Raw genomic sequence first — 17625 nt, 5'->3', positions numbered from 1 at the left:
CCAAAGAGTGATGTCTGCACAATACACTGTCTGGGCTTTTATTGGTTCTTTGTCCTAACGAGTCAGAAACTATTTTTTTAAGGATATTTAGAACTCATAGACTAAGTTGGCAGGCTTGGGGGCCAAACTATACAAACCAAATTCATATGAGACTAATGTGTAAATAAGAAAGCTTCTCTAAATATACTATGTGCAGAATGGAATTCTGGTGCTCTCATCCAGAGTTCCTCCGTTCCCTGAATGATAGTTTGGAAGCCATATTAGCAAATCAGAAAGTAGTTCAATTAAGCTTGCAATTGAGGCCAAAGTGGTGAGTCTCGAGGTATGTTCTTCCCAAGCCACTGCAAGTCTTGATAAACTGATACTACCTCACCACATGTTGGCTTAATTAGTTTAACTCTCTGGGGATATCTTACTACCAAGGCTTTAGGAGGTACCTCACTGTTGTCTTCACCCGTTACTGGCGTTGACCTTCCTTTCATAGTCTCCTTTAGGTGGTGGTAGGTTGGCAAGGTTATCATCAGGAAATCCAGCTGTAGTATATGGGGCTGTGGTTGCTCAGTCTGCACCCCACAAAAGCAGTCTGCACCACAGATCACTGTATTCTCAAGGATGACCTCAAATGTATTCAGGTTGCAACAAGTCCCAATCACGCAACCACTTGTCAATATTACCTTTCTGCCCACATTGACTTTTGATTCAATACCATTATTATCTTCCATTTTCATGGCTTAGGAATAACAGCCACTTTCAAACACATTGGTGCCAATGATCATAGGTTTTAGTCCTGGATCTTCAGCATTAGGGGTGATATTATCATAGTGAACATTTATGATAAGCGCCTGTTCTTCTATTAGGTAACCTTCACCAATCACTATTGGCCTGGCTTCTGCAATAATTTTTGCTTTAGAGTGAATCACTGTCCTAGGTCCTATAGTTACGTCACCTGCATTTCACTTTCTACACATACAGCTGCTCCAAGGGCAACCTTCACACTCTTTTGAGCCTTCTCCACCATGGTTTGGCCCCTATCTCTCATGGAATCAATTTTTGAAAATATTTACCATAGCATATAATGCATGTTTTGTACTTTCAGTAGTGATAGGAAATTTCCTTTAAATCCAGTTTGGCTAAAAGATGATAGAATATAAATGAATGTATTAAGAAATACTAACATGGATTTGAGTATATCTTGTAAGTCCTAAAGTTATATCACATGAGTGATTGAGGTGTTGTTGAAAACACTGTCCTAAGTCAGACTTTATGATGAGAGCTTTACTAGATAGCAAGTGGGGCTGCTAAATTTTTTTTCTTAAAGAGATTCTCTCAGAAAACCTCACAGTATCCTACAAGTTTGCTTGAGAAGAAATCATGACTACAAAAATATCATCCACTGTATGAAGTCCCTATTACAAGTGCACATTTCCCTAGCTGTGTTGTTTATAGAGTATTAATTTATTATGGCATCCAATAGTTCTGCCCACCATACTTCTATAGGTGTTCTGGACCCTGGGTATGCAAAGATGAATGAAACATTGGTTGTCATAATCATGGATTTCACAACTTCATGTTGGAAGCAGACAAATGAAAACAAACTCATATGTGGAATTTAAGAAACAAAACAGGTAAACATATGGAAAAAGGGGCCAAAGAAAGAGAGAGAAATAGACCATTAGGGACTTTAACAATAGAGGACTCTAACAATGAAGGATTGATGGAGGGAGGTGGGTGGGGGAATGGCTAGATGTGTGATAGGTGTTAAGGAGGGCACTTGTTATGATGAACACTGGGTGTTATATGTAAGTGATGGATCACTAAATTCTACTCCTGAAACCAATATTGCACTGTATGTTAACTAACCAGAATATAAATAAAAATTTGGAAACAACAAAGACAAAAAACAATCTACAGGGGAATTCTACCAAACTTTCAAAGACCAGATTGTTCAATTGATCTGTAGATTGTTTTACAGTATTTCATAGTATTAAAAACTAAAGAAAGATGCTTAGTTTTTTTTACATAAAGCAAGTATAACTTTGATATTTAATCCTCATAAGAACAGTATGATTCAATACCCATTCATGATATAATAGAAATTTGTAAATAGTTTTTCAATGTACAAAAATTTAGATGCACTTCCACTAATATAAGTTACAAGTTAAGGTTGGTCACTCTTCTCTGCCATTCAGAATTTTTTTAAAAAAAATTTAATGTTTTTTTTTAACTTTATTTCTGTAGGAGCCCGAAAGTGACCACGAGAAAGAGTGGTTAGGGAAGCGGGGATGTGCCTCAAACGGGACTCTCTGCTTGGGCAGATCATTCCTGCAAACAGGATGTTCTGCCAAGAGGCCTGCACACAATATCCAAGGTTAATGATCTGCTCGCATACGAGGGAACATGCCCTCCTTAGAAATAAGGAAGAGGCTGGAGTTGTGGGCAGGCCTCTTAGTAAACATGTTGTGGTCGCTTCCTCCCTTTGCTCCCCCCGTCCTTGGAATGTGTTTGGCTTCTTGCACTTATTTGGTAAAAGAATACATCTTGTAGATTTCAGTATGTATCCAGCTACCAGGGTATAAAAGTAAACCGCAAGGGGGCTTGCGCAGAATTTTTCCTCCGGCCGGAGTTATGTCTGTGTCTGTCTTTTGTGTGTCTTGTCTTTTGTCATTTCGTCCACAACAATTTCTGAGAGAGAGAGAGAGAGACAGCGTGAGCAGCAGAAGGTCAGAGAGAGCGGGAGACACAGAATCCGAAGCAGGCTCCAGGCTCTGAGCTAGCTGTCAGCACAGAGCCCGATGTGGGGCTTGAACCCACAAACCGGGAGATCACGATCTAAGCCACCCAGGCGACCCCAGAATTTTACCAGAAGTATTAGCCAAGTCTGACAAGAGAAATTTATTAATGGATTGGATATTAGAAAAGATGATATATATTTCTATTTGCAGATAGTATGAATGTACACGTAAAAAATAACATACCTGGAAAACTCTATAGAGAGTCAATGGTAAAAGTAACTCAAATAATAACATTTCGTTAGAGGAACAGGCTACAAAACTAACATATGTAAGCCAGTAGCCTTAGTTTACACACATAATTATAAGATATGCCACGGTAGAGAAAACCTCATTAACCAAAGTAACAAAGAAAATAAAATACTTAGGAATACACTCAATAAAAAAATGTGCAAAAATTAAATAGGCTTTCAAACTCCATAAAAGGCACAAAGACTAACAATGGGAAAAACATCCTTCGTTTTTGATAGGAAGACTCATCGTAAAGAAGTCAGTTCACCGTAAATTAATTTCTAAATGTAATTCCATCTCAATAAAAATACCAACATACTTTATGGAATTAGACAAATTGATACTAAACTTCATATGGAAAAATAAACATTCAAGAATCTCCAAGAAAACACTAAAAAAGGAAAGCTATAACGGGGCCATCCCTACAATACTTTTTTTTTTTTCCTTTTCCTTTTTATTTATTTTTTTAACACATAGTTTATTGTCAAATTGGTTTCCAATATAACACCCAGTGTTCATCCCCACACGTGCCCTCCTCCAGGCTCATCTCCCCCCTCANATAGATGGATTTGGTTTTTTTATCCATTCTGCTACCCTATGTCTTTGGATTGGATCATTAAGCCCATCTACATTCAGTGTTATTATTGAAATATGTGGGTTTAGAGTCTTTGTATCTTTTGTAGGGTTCATGTTTGTGGTGGTGTCTCTGGTGTCTTTGTTCCTTGCAACCTTTCCTTCAGAGCGTCCCCCTCAGGATTTCTTGTAGGGTTGGCTTAGTGGTGACAAATTCTTTCAATTTCTCTTTACTTGGAAAGGTTTTTAATCTCTCCTTCTATTTTGAATGACAGGCTTGCTGGATAGAGGATTCTTGGCTGCCTATTTTTTCTGTTCATCACTTTGAAGATTTCCTACCTTTCCTTTCTGGCCTGCCAAGTTTCATTAGATAGGTCTATAACTACTCTGAAACGTTTCTTTTTGTATTTTGTAGGGCCCTTTTATCCCTAGCTGCTTTCAAAATTCTCTCTTTGTCCTTATATTTTGCCAGCTTCACTATGATATGTCGTGCAGAAGACCAATTCACGTTACGTCTGAGGGGAGTTCTCTGTGCCTCTTGAATTTCAATGCCTGTTTCCTTCCCCAGATTGGGGAAGTTGTCTGCTATAATTTGTTCAAGGACTCCTTCAGCGCCTTTCCCTCTCTCTTCCTATTCTGGAATTCCTATGATATGGATATTGTTCTGTTTGATTGTATCACTGAGCTGTGGAACTCTCCTTTTGTGTTCCTGGATCAGTCTATCTCTCTTTTTCTCAGATTCTTCTATTTCTATTATTGTGTCTTCTAAATCACCTATTCTCCTTTCTGCCTCTTCAATCCGTGCATTGGATGCCTCTATTTTATTATGTATCTCATTTATAGCATTTTAAAATTCATCACAACTACTTTTAAGCTCCGTAGTCTTTGTAGGAATAGTTTCTCTGAAGTCTTCCACGTCTTTTTGAAGCCCAGCGATTAATTTTATGACTACTGTTCTAAATTCTTGTTCAGTTGTGTTGCTTATATCTGTTTTGAGCAGTTCTTTAGCTGTTATTTCTTCCTGGAATTTCTTTGGAGGAGAGATCTTCCGTTTCATCATTTTGGTAAGCTTTCTGTCTCTTGTTAATTTAAAAGCTTGTTATGCACTCTGCCCCTGTGGGTGCTGCTGTATTAAAGAGAGCTCTTTGAGGGTCCAGGGCCTGTCCATTCAGGCAGTGTTCTTTGAATGGTGTCTCTTGGTTTCTCTTGTTGAGACTTTAGTTATTTTATTTCCCTCCTTGTAGTGGTATTTGGGACTCTCCACCATGTTTACTTTGGCTTGTTTCTTGAGGTAGCTGTACTCATGAGGTTGCCTTCCCAGTTTACTCTGTCTCTTTCTCTTCCCAAACTCCTGTGGTCTAGTGTTGTATGACTTCTGGCCTTCTCTGTTTGAGAGATGGGTGTGAACGAAATACACAGAGGTCCCTTCTTATCCACCACCTTCTCTGCTCATTTTTAAATTGGGTTATTTGTTTTTGGGTGTCGAGGTTTGTAATTTTTTAATATATTTTGGATATTAGCCCTTCATTGGATATGTCATTTGCATATATGCAAATATCTTCTCCCATTCTGAAAGTTATGTTTTAATTTTATTGATTGTTTCCTTTACTGTGCAGAAGCTTTTTATTTTGATATAGTCTAAATAGTTTATTTTTTGCTTTTGTTTTCCTTGCCTCAGGAGACATATCTAGAAAAATGGTGCTATGGCCGATGTTAGTCAAATTATTGTCTGTACTTTCTTTTAGGATTTTTGTGGTATGAGGCCTCACATTTAAGTCTTTAATCCATTTTACGTTTTTGTGTATGGTATAAGTAAATGGTCCAGTTTCATAATTTTGCATGTTGCCACTCAATTTTCACAACACCATTTGTTGATGAGACTATCTTTTCCCCATTAGATATTATTTCCTGCTTTGTTGAGGATTAATTGACCATATCATTGTGAGTTCATTTCTGGATTTTCTATTATGTTTCACTGATATGTGTGTCTATTTTTGTGCTACTCCCATACTGTCTTGATCTGTACATCTTTGAAGTATAACTTGAAGTCCAGAATAGTGATTCCTACAGCTTTGCTTTGTTTTGCAAGATTGCTTTGTCTATTCAGGGTCTTTTTGGTTTCATACAAACTTTAGAATTGTTTGTTCTCATTCTGTGAAAAATGTTTTTGGTATTTTGATAAGGATTGCATTAAATGTGTATACTTCTTTGGGGGAATGATATAGACATTTTAACAATATTTGTTCTCCAATCCATAAACATTGAATACCTTTCCATTTCTTCATGTTGTCATCAGTTTCTTTCATATTTTTTTTCACAATTTTCAGAGTGTTTCACCTCTTTGGTTAGGTTTATTCCTAGGTACCTTATTATTTTGGGTACAATTGTAAATTGAAGTGCTATCTTAATTTCTGTTTCTGCTGCTTCATTATTGGTGTATAGAAATGTAACTGATTTCTGTGCATTTAGATTTTGTGCCCTGTGACTTTACTGAATTAGTTTGTCAGCTTTAGAAGTTTTTGGCTGGAGTTTTTCAGGTTTTCTATGTATAGATCATGTCATCTGAAAATAGTGGAAGTTTTACTTCTTCCTTACAGATTTGGATTCCTTTTATTTCTTTTTGTTATCTGCTTGCTGTGGCTAGGACTTCCAGTACTATTTTGAATAAAAGTCATGAAAGTGGACATCCTTGTCTAGTTCCTGACCTTAGGGAAAAAGCTCTCAGCTTTTCCCCATTAAAAATGATGTTAGGTTTACCTCATATGGCTTTTATTATATTGAGGTATGTTCCCTCTAAACCTATTTGTTGAGAGCTTTTGGTGGGAATGCAAGCTGTGGAAAACAGTGTGGAGGTTCCTCAAAATGTTAACAATAGAACTACCATACGATCCAGCAATTGCAGTACTAGTTATTCACCCAAAGGATGCAAAAACACTAATCAAAGGGATACATTCACCCTGATGTTTATAGCAGCATTATCTACAATAGCCAAATTGTGGAAGTAACTCAAGTGTGTGGTGTGTGTGTGTGTGTGTACCACATACACATGTATATATGTATGTGTATGTATGTTGTATGTATAGACACACCATATCTTCTTTATTATATATATATAATACATATAATATTCCACTGGAATATCTTTGCACCTCAAATTTGGTGAAGGGATAAATAAACTCATTTTCTTTCATATATTTCTTTCTCTTAGTTCTCAGTCACCTGTTTGTGATAATTGGTTTCCAAATATAGTCTCTGATGAATGATGACTCAGTTTTTACATCTTTGTGTAGTCATTTTCCATATTGAATATGGGTTAGCTCTGTAACCAAACAATAATGAGGTGATGATGTGCNAATTCTGTTCCATTGGTCTCTGTGTCTGTTTTTGTGCCAATACCATACTGTCTTGATGATGACGGAAGCTTCCCTTTTCAAACTATTGTGAGCCTTAAAGTTTAGCTACCCTATTGTAACGAAAACTGGAGAGCCAGAGTAGTGAGAGAAGAGGTTCTGAGACTGCATGAAGGGAGAGAGACCTAGAAGTTCCAACTGAGTCTAGATTTCCAACTGTGCCTTCCAATGATCCAGATATGTATATAAACTGTGGGAAATTTCCAGACTGGCCAAGCCCTTGGATGACTGATGACTCAGCCAATATCAAGTGGAGTAGAAGAAACAACCAGTACACAATCTAAGAGGTAATAAAAGGGTGGTTTATAAAGCTACTGTCAATGCACCATTTTACCCAATGCCTACCACCAACACTCACTGATACAACTGTACAATAAAATCATTTTTGCCATTAAAGATAGACATTTGCTCATCCCTGCCCATACTGGGGTCTTCTCACTGCATTAGGCAGGATGCCCTACGCATTATTACTCTTATCATGGAGGTTCTCTTTAATGAAATAGGCCTCTAGCCATTCTTGCCCTGTACACCTAGCTGTCCAACACCACTACATGAGGTGTCATGGTTCAGTTCCATCATTAATCTCTATAATGGGTGTGTTTCTTTTTCATTAAAGTTTTATTATATCACTCTTCTGTCATTCATAGGGATTCCACAGATACCTGTATAACAAAATTTTCCATATGTGTGGTGCTGGAACCTTTAATAGTATCTAGAATACACACATTCTCCATATAGATACAGTTATTACATTTGGCTTTTTCCATGGTTTTCATATACTCTGTGTGTCTGTGTGTGTGCCATTATTTTCAAGTGAACTTGGATGGACTGGATCAGTTGTCCAAGTTATAGTATACAAACTACTACAGCTACTTTACTACCTATAGGGTTCCAGAGAGCCATCCCAGACTCAATCTTTAACTCTTAAACCCTGTATTCTATGCCCAATTGTTCCTGAATTAGTTTCTTATTGCTGTTGAAAAGAATTTCCATGAACTTAATGGCTTAAAAATTTACAAATTTCTCCTACTACATTTTTAGAGGTCAGGATTCAGAAATGATCTTATTAGGCTAAAAATCAAAGTGGCAGCAGGGTTTCATTCCTTTTGGAGGCTCTGAGGCAATCTGTTCCTTTCCCTTTTTCATCTTCTAGGACCTTATGTGTTCCTTGGCTCATGGCCCCATTCTCCATGTTCAAAGCCAGTAGTGTAGCATCTTTGATTCTATCTCTTCTCTGACCTCTGCTTCTGTGGTCTCCTTCTCGGAATCTGACTCTAAACCCCTTTCTTCCCTCTCAGAGGACCTGTATAATTACACTGGGCCTACCTGGATAATTCAGGATAATCACACATATGTCAAGATCCTTAACTAAACAATACCTGCAATGTCTCCATTATCATGTAAGGTAATATATTCCTAAATTCTGGTAATTAGGACATGGATATCTTTGGGAGATTATTATTTAGCCTACCATAGACCCCAGTCTTAATTCTCCTACTTCAATGTCCTGACCCTTCAAACTGATCACTGACAGAATTATTTGGCATCAAAACAACATTGCTATTGAACAGTACACCTAAGATTCTCCCAATATTCATGTTCTGCAGCAAGTAGTACAATGTCCAAAATCTGCCTAGCCCTTCTCAGACTCAGTTGTGGTTTCAGATACCCTATCCCAGTTACAGTCTCACATGCCTAGAAAGGGAGTTTGGACAGGGTATGTGGTGGGTAAAATAACTAGAGTTGAGGTCCCTACCCAAGGAAGAGACATTTATGAGAAACACAAGGATGAGCACACAAATGAGAGTCAACTCACACTGCTTCAGGGAATCAGGGACAGCTTCAATGGAGAGAAAAATTAGGTTCTACAAGGTGAAAATGGAATATTGACAAGGGAAAATGTGGCAGAGAGCAGGAAGGAATTCTTGGAAGGGGAAGCACATGTGCAAAAATGCAGAGATAAAAGAGTGCATCTGATTCAGGAATCCTACAGAGTAGTTAAGTATAGCTGAAGAGAGAAAAAGAAAAAGGTTGAGGTAAGATGGGAAATAAGGGAGAATGGAGAGACAGACACTAAGAATCACAAGCATTTAATGTATGTTGGGCAGTATGCTAATACATTTTTATGCATTTCCTTCACAGAAATTTCACTAGTTAACCTGAGTGAACATTTTTATAGATGTTACAAAATTGGATGGCATTAGGTGGCAGACTTGAAATTCCATCCCAGCTCTGCCTAAAATCAAAGGCCATCATCTTTTCACAAAGTCAGTGCTGCTTTAAAAAAATTTTTTTTAACATTTATTTATTATTAAGAAACAGAGAGAGACAAAGCAAGAGCAGGGGAGGGGCAGAGAGAGACACACACACACAGAATCTGAAGCAGGCTCCAGGCTCTGAGCTGTCAGCACAGAACCCAACATGGGGCTCGAACCCACAAACTGTGAGATCATGACCTGAGCTGAAGTCAGACGCTTAACCAACTGAGCCACCCAGGCACCCCAAGTCAGTGCTGCTTAAAATGTGGCATGTGAGTCATGATTGGTGCCCAGTAGGTCATTACTGGTCCATGGACAAAATTTCTGTGTTTATTGTTTAATACTAATATAATTGGTTTTTTTTAATTTTTAAAGTTTATTTTGAGAGAGAGAGAGAACAAGCACAGGGGAGGGGCAGAGAGAGAAAAAGGGAGAGAGATAATCCCAAGCAGGCTCTGCACTGTCAGCACAGGGCCCAATGCATGGCTCTAACTCACAAACTGTGAGATCATGACCTGAGTCACTACCAAGAGCAGGATGCTTAACTGACTGAGCCATCCAGGCGTCCCTATATTTATTATTTTAAAACTAAGATTTGATCCACATGTAGGCCTTTGTGGGGAAATGAACAAGAGAATTTCCAGAACAAGACCCAAGGAGGAAATTCCATAAAATCCCCTCTAAGCCTGGCACTTCTCTTTCCTCATGAAGCAAAGAAGTCCAATCAAAATCCTCCATGCTGACACTCTACCCTTCCACACAGCATCCCTGAGTCTCTCCTCTCTTCCCACCAATTACTAAATGTGTATTTTTCATTTTACTAACCTGTCTCTTCATCAGTTTCCTCATCTATATTAATTATACCTGCATGGCTCTGACAGAAATCTCTGAGGTACTATAAGAAACACGAAGGTATAAAAAGTGTTGCTCAAGTCATGATGTATATGGGTAATTTTGCTAGTGTATGTGAAGATTGATGTAGAAAAATATGTGAGAATACTATAGTGCTTGATATACAAAGATCTCACATATTATTACCTTCACAGATAAGGTCTACTACACTGATTCCAATTGGAAAGAAGGCTATTTCTCTAAACAGTGTTATCACCATAATTTAATTATTAAACTAAGTATACATTGATGCCTACTAGATCTTAAGAAGTGTCCTGATGATTGGATATGCAAAGACCAATAACTTACCTTTCAGAGATTTAATATCTTAATAAAAGAAGCAATCATTTAAGCATACAGGTCATAGAGAATTACTTACTTTTTCAAAGCCAGAGAACTAGTAGTAGTGGTAGTTAATTGTACATTTTAGTCCTGCTAGTCTACAATTCCATGCAATTGTTTTAAACAATTTAATTGATTTTCTCCATTTTATCTCACCTTCCCTGCCTCTGTTTGTCCACAAATTATTAAAATAGGCAGAACTCGTTAAAAGACTTGGATCTCGGGGCAGCTTTCAGGGGAAAAAATGCTGAAAGCCTCTATATTTTCTTGGAAGAATTATGGAACTAAAGCTCTGTCCATCTGTGAGTGGTACAGGGATCTAAGGCAGGCCTTCATCTTCCCTCTCCCAGCTAATAGCTATGTCAGAGGAACTGCTTCATCTTAGACATTGACCTCATTTAAGAAGTAATGACAAAAAGCTTCCAAACTTTTCAAACTAGGTAGAACTTTTGTTATCCTCAGAGGGGGGCTCTGATACTTCTGCCATTGTCTAAGCTACCTAATCCTTATTTATATATAAAAATGTCAGGTTGCTGGACCTCAAGCTAGGTGGTTTCAGGATAGATTCTCTGGACTCTGACCTAGTCTTTTGAGGGTTGCCACAACTTTCCAAGTGTCCTCCTATGTTGGTAGGAAGGTGACTTTATCCTCAGGAATGACACCTGCATCTCAATAACTGTAACATAAATAGTGTTTCCATGGTGAATGGATAAAAGTCCCCTCCCCCCCCCAACTTTGGAGTTGAACAGGCCTGAATGCGAATTCAAATTCCACCACTTAACTATCTAATTTACCTAACTCATTTCAGCTTATTTCTTCAACTGCAGAAGAAGAATAACATATTTCTCTTCGGTCATTGGGAAATACCAAATGTAAAGAGTTGAACACACAGTTAGTATTCAATATAAGTTATTGTAGAAATGATATGCTTATGTTATTCCTCTCTATTGTTAACTCCTCAAGGCGCATACCCCACATATAACATCTCTGTGTCCTTCACACTCCTATCACAGCTTATTTTCTTTTAAATTTATAATGTTTATTTTATTTTTGAGAGAAGGGGGGAGAAAGAGAGACAGAGAGGTGGGAGAGAGACGGAGAGAGAGGAAGACACAGAATCCGAAGCAGACTTCCAGACTCTGAGTTGTCAGCACAGAGCCTGACGCGGGGTTGAACCCACAAGCTATGAGATCATGACCTGAGCCGAAGTCGGAAGCCCAATCGACTAAGCCACCCAGGCGCCCTCTAGCACAGTTTATTTTAAGACAAAGTGTCAGGGAAAGTTTTGGAGCACAGCTGACCAGGCTTGGGTTTTTTCATCTGAAAAACAAATGAGCACTTCAATTCTGACTTTATACAGTTCTATCTAAACTACCTTCATATGCCAATGTTGATATTGATCTCTGTTAAACACAAAGTAAAATGTTGCTGCATATAACTCTCTTGCCATGATGACTTTTGATCAACATGGTACTAGGTCTTGATTGCAGCATTTCTGGTCCTAAATCCAGACAGCAATATACAAAGACTGAAAGATTTGGTCTCTTACAGCATCTCTTGTTTAAAAGCAGAGAAATAGGGGCGCCTGGGTGGCTTAGTCGGTTAAAGCGTCCGACTTTCACTTAGGTCATGATCTAGCGGTTCGTGGGTTCGAGCCCCACGTCGGGCTCTGTGCTGACTGCCAGCTCAGAGCCTGGAGCCTGTTTCAGCCTGTGACTCTCTCTCTCTCTCTGACCCTCCCCTGTTCTCGCTCTCTCTCTCTCTCTCTCCTAGAAATAAATAAAAAACATTAAAAAAAATATAAAAAAATAAAAGCAGAGAAATATATCCAAAAATCACCTCAGCAGACTTCCCTTCAGTGTGCATTGCCCAGCACTGGGCCACATGCCCAATCCAAAATCAGTCAGAGGTAAAGGTCTTATGAGAAAGGAGGTATTTGTATATGTGGGTGGGTGGCACAGGGAGAATGCAGTTGTGTGTGCATATGTATGTGCCCATGCCTAATGAATGTCTGATTCCTGGGTCCATCAAGATGATGCAGAGTGAAAATGGTCCCATAGTGCAGATTTCAAGGAACAAGGGACAGCTAACATGAAATTTACATATAATTTACCTTTTTGATGGCATCAGGATACAATAGCCCATTGTATTTATCTAGCAATTGTTGCAAATGGGATCTAGCATATGCATAATCTCCTTGGTGAGACTTTTTCTACCCTGAACAGTGCTGCAATGGGTACTGATGATAATTGACCAAATATTTACCTTTTGATTGATAACTTTTTTCTGTAATTATAATATTTTAATAATTTTAATTTATTTTTTATTGTAGAGAGAGAGCACACAAGCAAGGAAGAGTGGTAGAGGAAGAGAGAGACTTAAGCAGGCCCCACGCTCAGAATGAGCCCGAGAAGGGCTTGATCCCACCACCCTAGGATCATGACCTGAGTTGAAACAAAGAGTCAACCTCAACTGACTAAACCACCAGGGCACCCCATATTATTTTAATAGTTTTATTCTTAAGTTTGAAAGAGTTTTTGAAAACATCTTCCCTGATTTTGTAGTTCAAACTTATAGAACAAATATATTTATCTGAGGTCTCAGTGTTGCCACACACACCCCTCTCCCCCATGAACACCCATTAGAAAGGTTTTACATTCTGGAATTTTCTCTCAGGCTTCTACATCTTTTCGTGTTCATGTAATGAGCTTTTTTCACATGGAGTAATTCTGGCTTCACATTACAAGAGTAAGGACTGAATAAACTAGTAGTCATCATCTAAATTCCAAGAGGCATGGAGGTGGTGCTGCAATGTTGAATCCTCTGAAATATGACAGATTTGAGACATGCTAGGAAGTGGTACAGTGATAGCTAATGTTTAACCATGAGACAAACACTTCTAAATGCTTTACATATAGTAACTAATTCTATGTAATTATATTAATTATTAAAGCAACATCCCTATTAGTTTAGATATAAGTGTTACCAGTTTTATCAATAAAGACATTGATAGTCAGAGAGATTCGGTGACATGCTGAGAGTCATTCATCACACAAATAGTGGAAGCAGGATTATCATCCAGTCTCATGTCAAAGCCCAACCTTGTAACCATTGTGGCAGACTGCTTCCACTCCAATGGCTAGAACAGGAGAGATGCTCAGATTCTTTTATTATTTGGGGAAGGTTAGTGTCATTTGGTACAAAGGGCAGGGAAAATGTTAATAATAATAATGTGCCTTCTGATTTTCTCTGAGGACGAATAAGAGAAAATAACATGCCAAGCACCTGGTATTTATATTGAATCCCAGTGAATGATAAATGGGATATATAGAAAAAAGACAAAAGAAGGAAATAACCTCTTTTGTGTTATTTAAGAGCAGCAATAACCTAACTATGGGAAAACAGACTGTCAGATTATTTTGTAAATGTTTTCTCAGACCACCTCCTAGGTGGTGTCTGGATGGGGTTTCTTGTGAAAAAGAATGATCTTTTGTTACATATTCTAGATGAAGGTGGTCCTCAGGCTTAAAATGAGAGTACTATAAATTCCCCCCTTCTTATACTGAGATGAGGGAAGTTTTCCAACATTCTTTTTGGTTTGGTAGCAAGACTGGCCACGATTCCCAGGTGGAAAGTCTCATAGAAACTCTTGGTGGTGGGGGTAGTGAACTGCCCCTGGCATTTGGAGGCAAGCTGGCATCCAGGCAAAAAAGCTGGCATAGTGAGAGATCCCAGGATGGATCTATCTGAATAGGTCGATTGACCTGAGGTCTATGAACAGTTAGCCTTAAGTCCTAGTATTTGCATTACAGTTCTCTCCCATAGTGCAAGAAGTGTGGATAACACCTAATTAAATATCACAGCCTGGTATCTGCTGTGAAGTAGGAGATCTGGGAAAGTCTGAAATCCATGCCTGGGGTAAAGAGGTAGAGGTCAGAGAGCAGAATCTCCTCCACTGAAGCCTGAGTGCTGATGGCTAAGGTTCACCAGGCTGGAACTAAAATGCCCTGTGGAAGAATATCATGAGCATCAGAAATGGCACAGGTAGGGGCATCTGGATGACTCAGTCAGTTAAGTGTCCAACTCCAGCTCAGGTCATGATCTCACGGTTCATGGGTTTGAGCCCTGCGTCGGCCTCTGTGCTGACACCTAGCTCAGAGCCTGGAGCCTGCTTCAGATTCTGTATCTCCCTCTCTCTGTGCCTCCCCTGCTCATGATGTTTCTCTCTCTCTCAGAAATAAATAAAACATTAAAAAATGGCACAGGTAGAATGGTGTGACAGCAGGGCAAGAAGTTCAGAGTAGACAGAAAGACTTCAGGGACGTTTTTCACATCGCAGGGAAAGCAGCAGCAAACATCTAGCAAACCTGATTGATCAAAACAAATTATAAAAAGGACTCATCTCTGATCAGAAACATGGTCTTGCTTTTTTTTTTTTTTTTTTTTTTTTTTTTTTGCTTTGGACATTTTAACAAGTGGAGAATTACTATCAGTACAGAAAAACCCTTGCACAGAGGCTAAAAACTGCTTAACCTTTATGTTATGTTTTCTTTTTGCTCTTTTAATCCCTTAGTAGATCATGAAAAAAGAGATGAGGTATTGGAATAAAGAGTGAGTCTAGGTCTTTAAGGAAGGAAGAACTAATGATAGCCGGGATTTCAATGAAGGTCAGAGGTACTGGACAGAAACATTTCTGTGGTGAAAAATATGGCTTCACCTCTAACCAGTGAGAGATCTGGTGATTGCAGAAAAGGCAGTCCTAAGAGGAAAATACATTGCAATCCAGGCCTATCTTAAGAAACAAGACAAATCCCAAATACAAAATCTAACAGCACAACTAAAGGAACTAGAAGCAGAATAGCAAGAACACCCCAAACCCAGCAGAAGAAGAGAAATAATAAATATCAGTGAGTAAGTAAACAATATAGAATCCAAAAGAACAACAGTAGACAGAACAACGAAACCAAGTGTTGGTTTTTTGAAAAACTAAACAAAATTGATAAGCTTCTACCCAGGCTTATCAAAAAGAAAAGAGAGAGGACCCAGATAGATAAAATCACAAGTGAAAATGGATGTTTTACAACCAATCTCTCAGAAATGCAAGCAATTATCAGGGAATACTATGAAAAAGTATATTCCAACAAACTGGACAACCTAGAAGAAATAGACAAATTCCTAAACACCCACACACTACCAAAACTCAAACAGGAAGAAATAAAAAAATTGAAGAGACCCATAACTAGTGAAGAAATTGAATCAATTATCAAAAATCTCACAACAAATAAGAGCCCTGGCCCAGATGACTTCCCTGGGGAATTCTACCAGACATATAAAACAGAGATAATAACTATCCTTCTCAAGCTGTTCCAAAAAATAGAAATGGAAGGAAAACTTCTGGACTCATTCTATAAATCCAGCATCACTTTGATTCCCAAACCAAACTGAGACCCAGCAAAAAAAGAGAACTACAAGCCAATATCCCTGATGAATATGGATGCAAAACTTCTCAACAAGATACCATAAATCGAATTCAACAGCATATAAAAAGAATGATCCACCATGATCAAGTGAGATTCATTCCTGGGTTGCAGGGCTGGTTCAATATTCGCAAATCAAAGTGATACATCACAGTAACAAAAGAAAAGATAAGAACCATATGATCCTGTCAATAGATGCAGAAAAAGCATTTGACAAAATACAGCATCCTTCCTTAGTAAAATCTTTTGAGAAAGTCAGGATAGAAGTAACCTACTTAAACATCATAAAAGCCATTTATGAAAAGCCCACAGCTAATATCACCCTGAATGGGGAAAAACTGAGAGCTTTCTTCCTGAGATCAGGAACACGGCTGGGATGTCCACTTTTACCACTATTGTTTAACATAGTGTTGAAGGTCCTAGCATCAGCAATCAGACAACAAAATGAAATCAAAGGCATCAGAATAGGCAAAGATGATGTCAAACTTTCACTTTTCGCAGGAGACGTGATACTTTACATGGAAAACCGAAAGACTCCACCAAAAGGCTGCTAGAACTGATACATGAATTCGGCAAAGTCACAGGGTACAAAACCAATGTACAGAGATCAGTTGCATTTTTATACACCAATCATGAAGCAACAGATATAGTAAAGAAAGTGATCCCATTCACAATTGAACCAAGAACCATAAAATACCTAGGAATAAACCTAACCAAAGATGTAAAAGATCTGTATGCTGAAATCTACAGAAAGCTTATGAAGGAAATTGAAGATGACACACACAAAAAAAAGGAAAAACATTTCATGCTCATGGACTGGAAGAATAAATATTGTTAAACTGTCAATATGACCCAAAGCCATCTACACATTCAGTGCAATCCCAATCCAAATTGCACCAGAATTCTTCTCTAAGCTAAAACAGACAATCCTAAAATTTGTATGGAACCACAAAAGACCCCATATAGCCAAAGTAATATTAAAGTAGAAAACCAAAATGGATGCCATCACAATCCCAGACTTCAGCCTCTACTACAAAGCTGTCATCATCAAGACAGTATGGTATTGGCACAAAAACAGACACATAGACCAAAGGCATAATATAGAGAACTCAGAATTGGACCCACAAATGTATGGCCAAATAATCTTTGACAAAGCGGGAAACAGTATCCAATGGAAAGAAGACAGCCTTTTTAACGGATGGTGTTTGGAGCACTGGACAGAAACATGCAGAAGAATGAAACTAGATCACTTTCTTACACCATACACAAAATAAACTCAAAATGGATGAAGGACCTGAATGTGAGATAGGAAACCATCAAAACCCTAGAAGAGAAAGTAGGAAATAACCTCTTTGACCTCAGCTGCCCCAATTTGTTACTCGACACATCTCCAAAGGCAAGGGAATCAAAAGCAAAAATGAACTATTGGGACTTCATCAAGATAAAAAGCTTCTGCACTGCAAAAGAAACAATCAACAAAAGTAAAAGGCAACCAACAGAATGGGAAAAGATAGTTGCAAATGACATATCAGATAAAGGTCTAGTACCCAAAACCTATAAGGAACTCACCAAACTCCACACCTGAAAAACAATGCAGTGAAGAAATGGGTAGAAGACATGAATAGATACTTTTCCAAAGAAGACATCCAGATGG

General features: G+C 38.3%; 1 pseudogene; it reads right to left on the bottom strand.

Annotated features, from left to right (window-relative positions):
- Positions 1–284: 284 nt before the first annotated feature.
- LOC144221505 (dynactin subunit 6 pseudogene) lies at positions 285–1018 on the bottom strand (annotated as a pseudogene).
- Positions 1019–17625: the final 16607 nt, after the last annotated feature.

The sequence above is a fragment of the Crocuta crocuta genome, unplaced genomic scaffold (genome assembly GCF_008692635.1).
Source record: "Crocuta crocuta isolate KB4526 unplaced genomic scaffold, BGI_CrCroc_1.0 scaffold1351, whole genome shotgun sequence".
NCBI classification, from domain to species: domain Eukaryota; kingdom Metazoa; phylum Chordata; class Mammalia; order Carnivora; family Hyaenidae; genus Crocuta; species Crocuta crocuta.
This window is presented reverse-complemented; position numbering and strand designations above follow the sequence as displayed.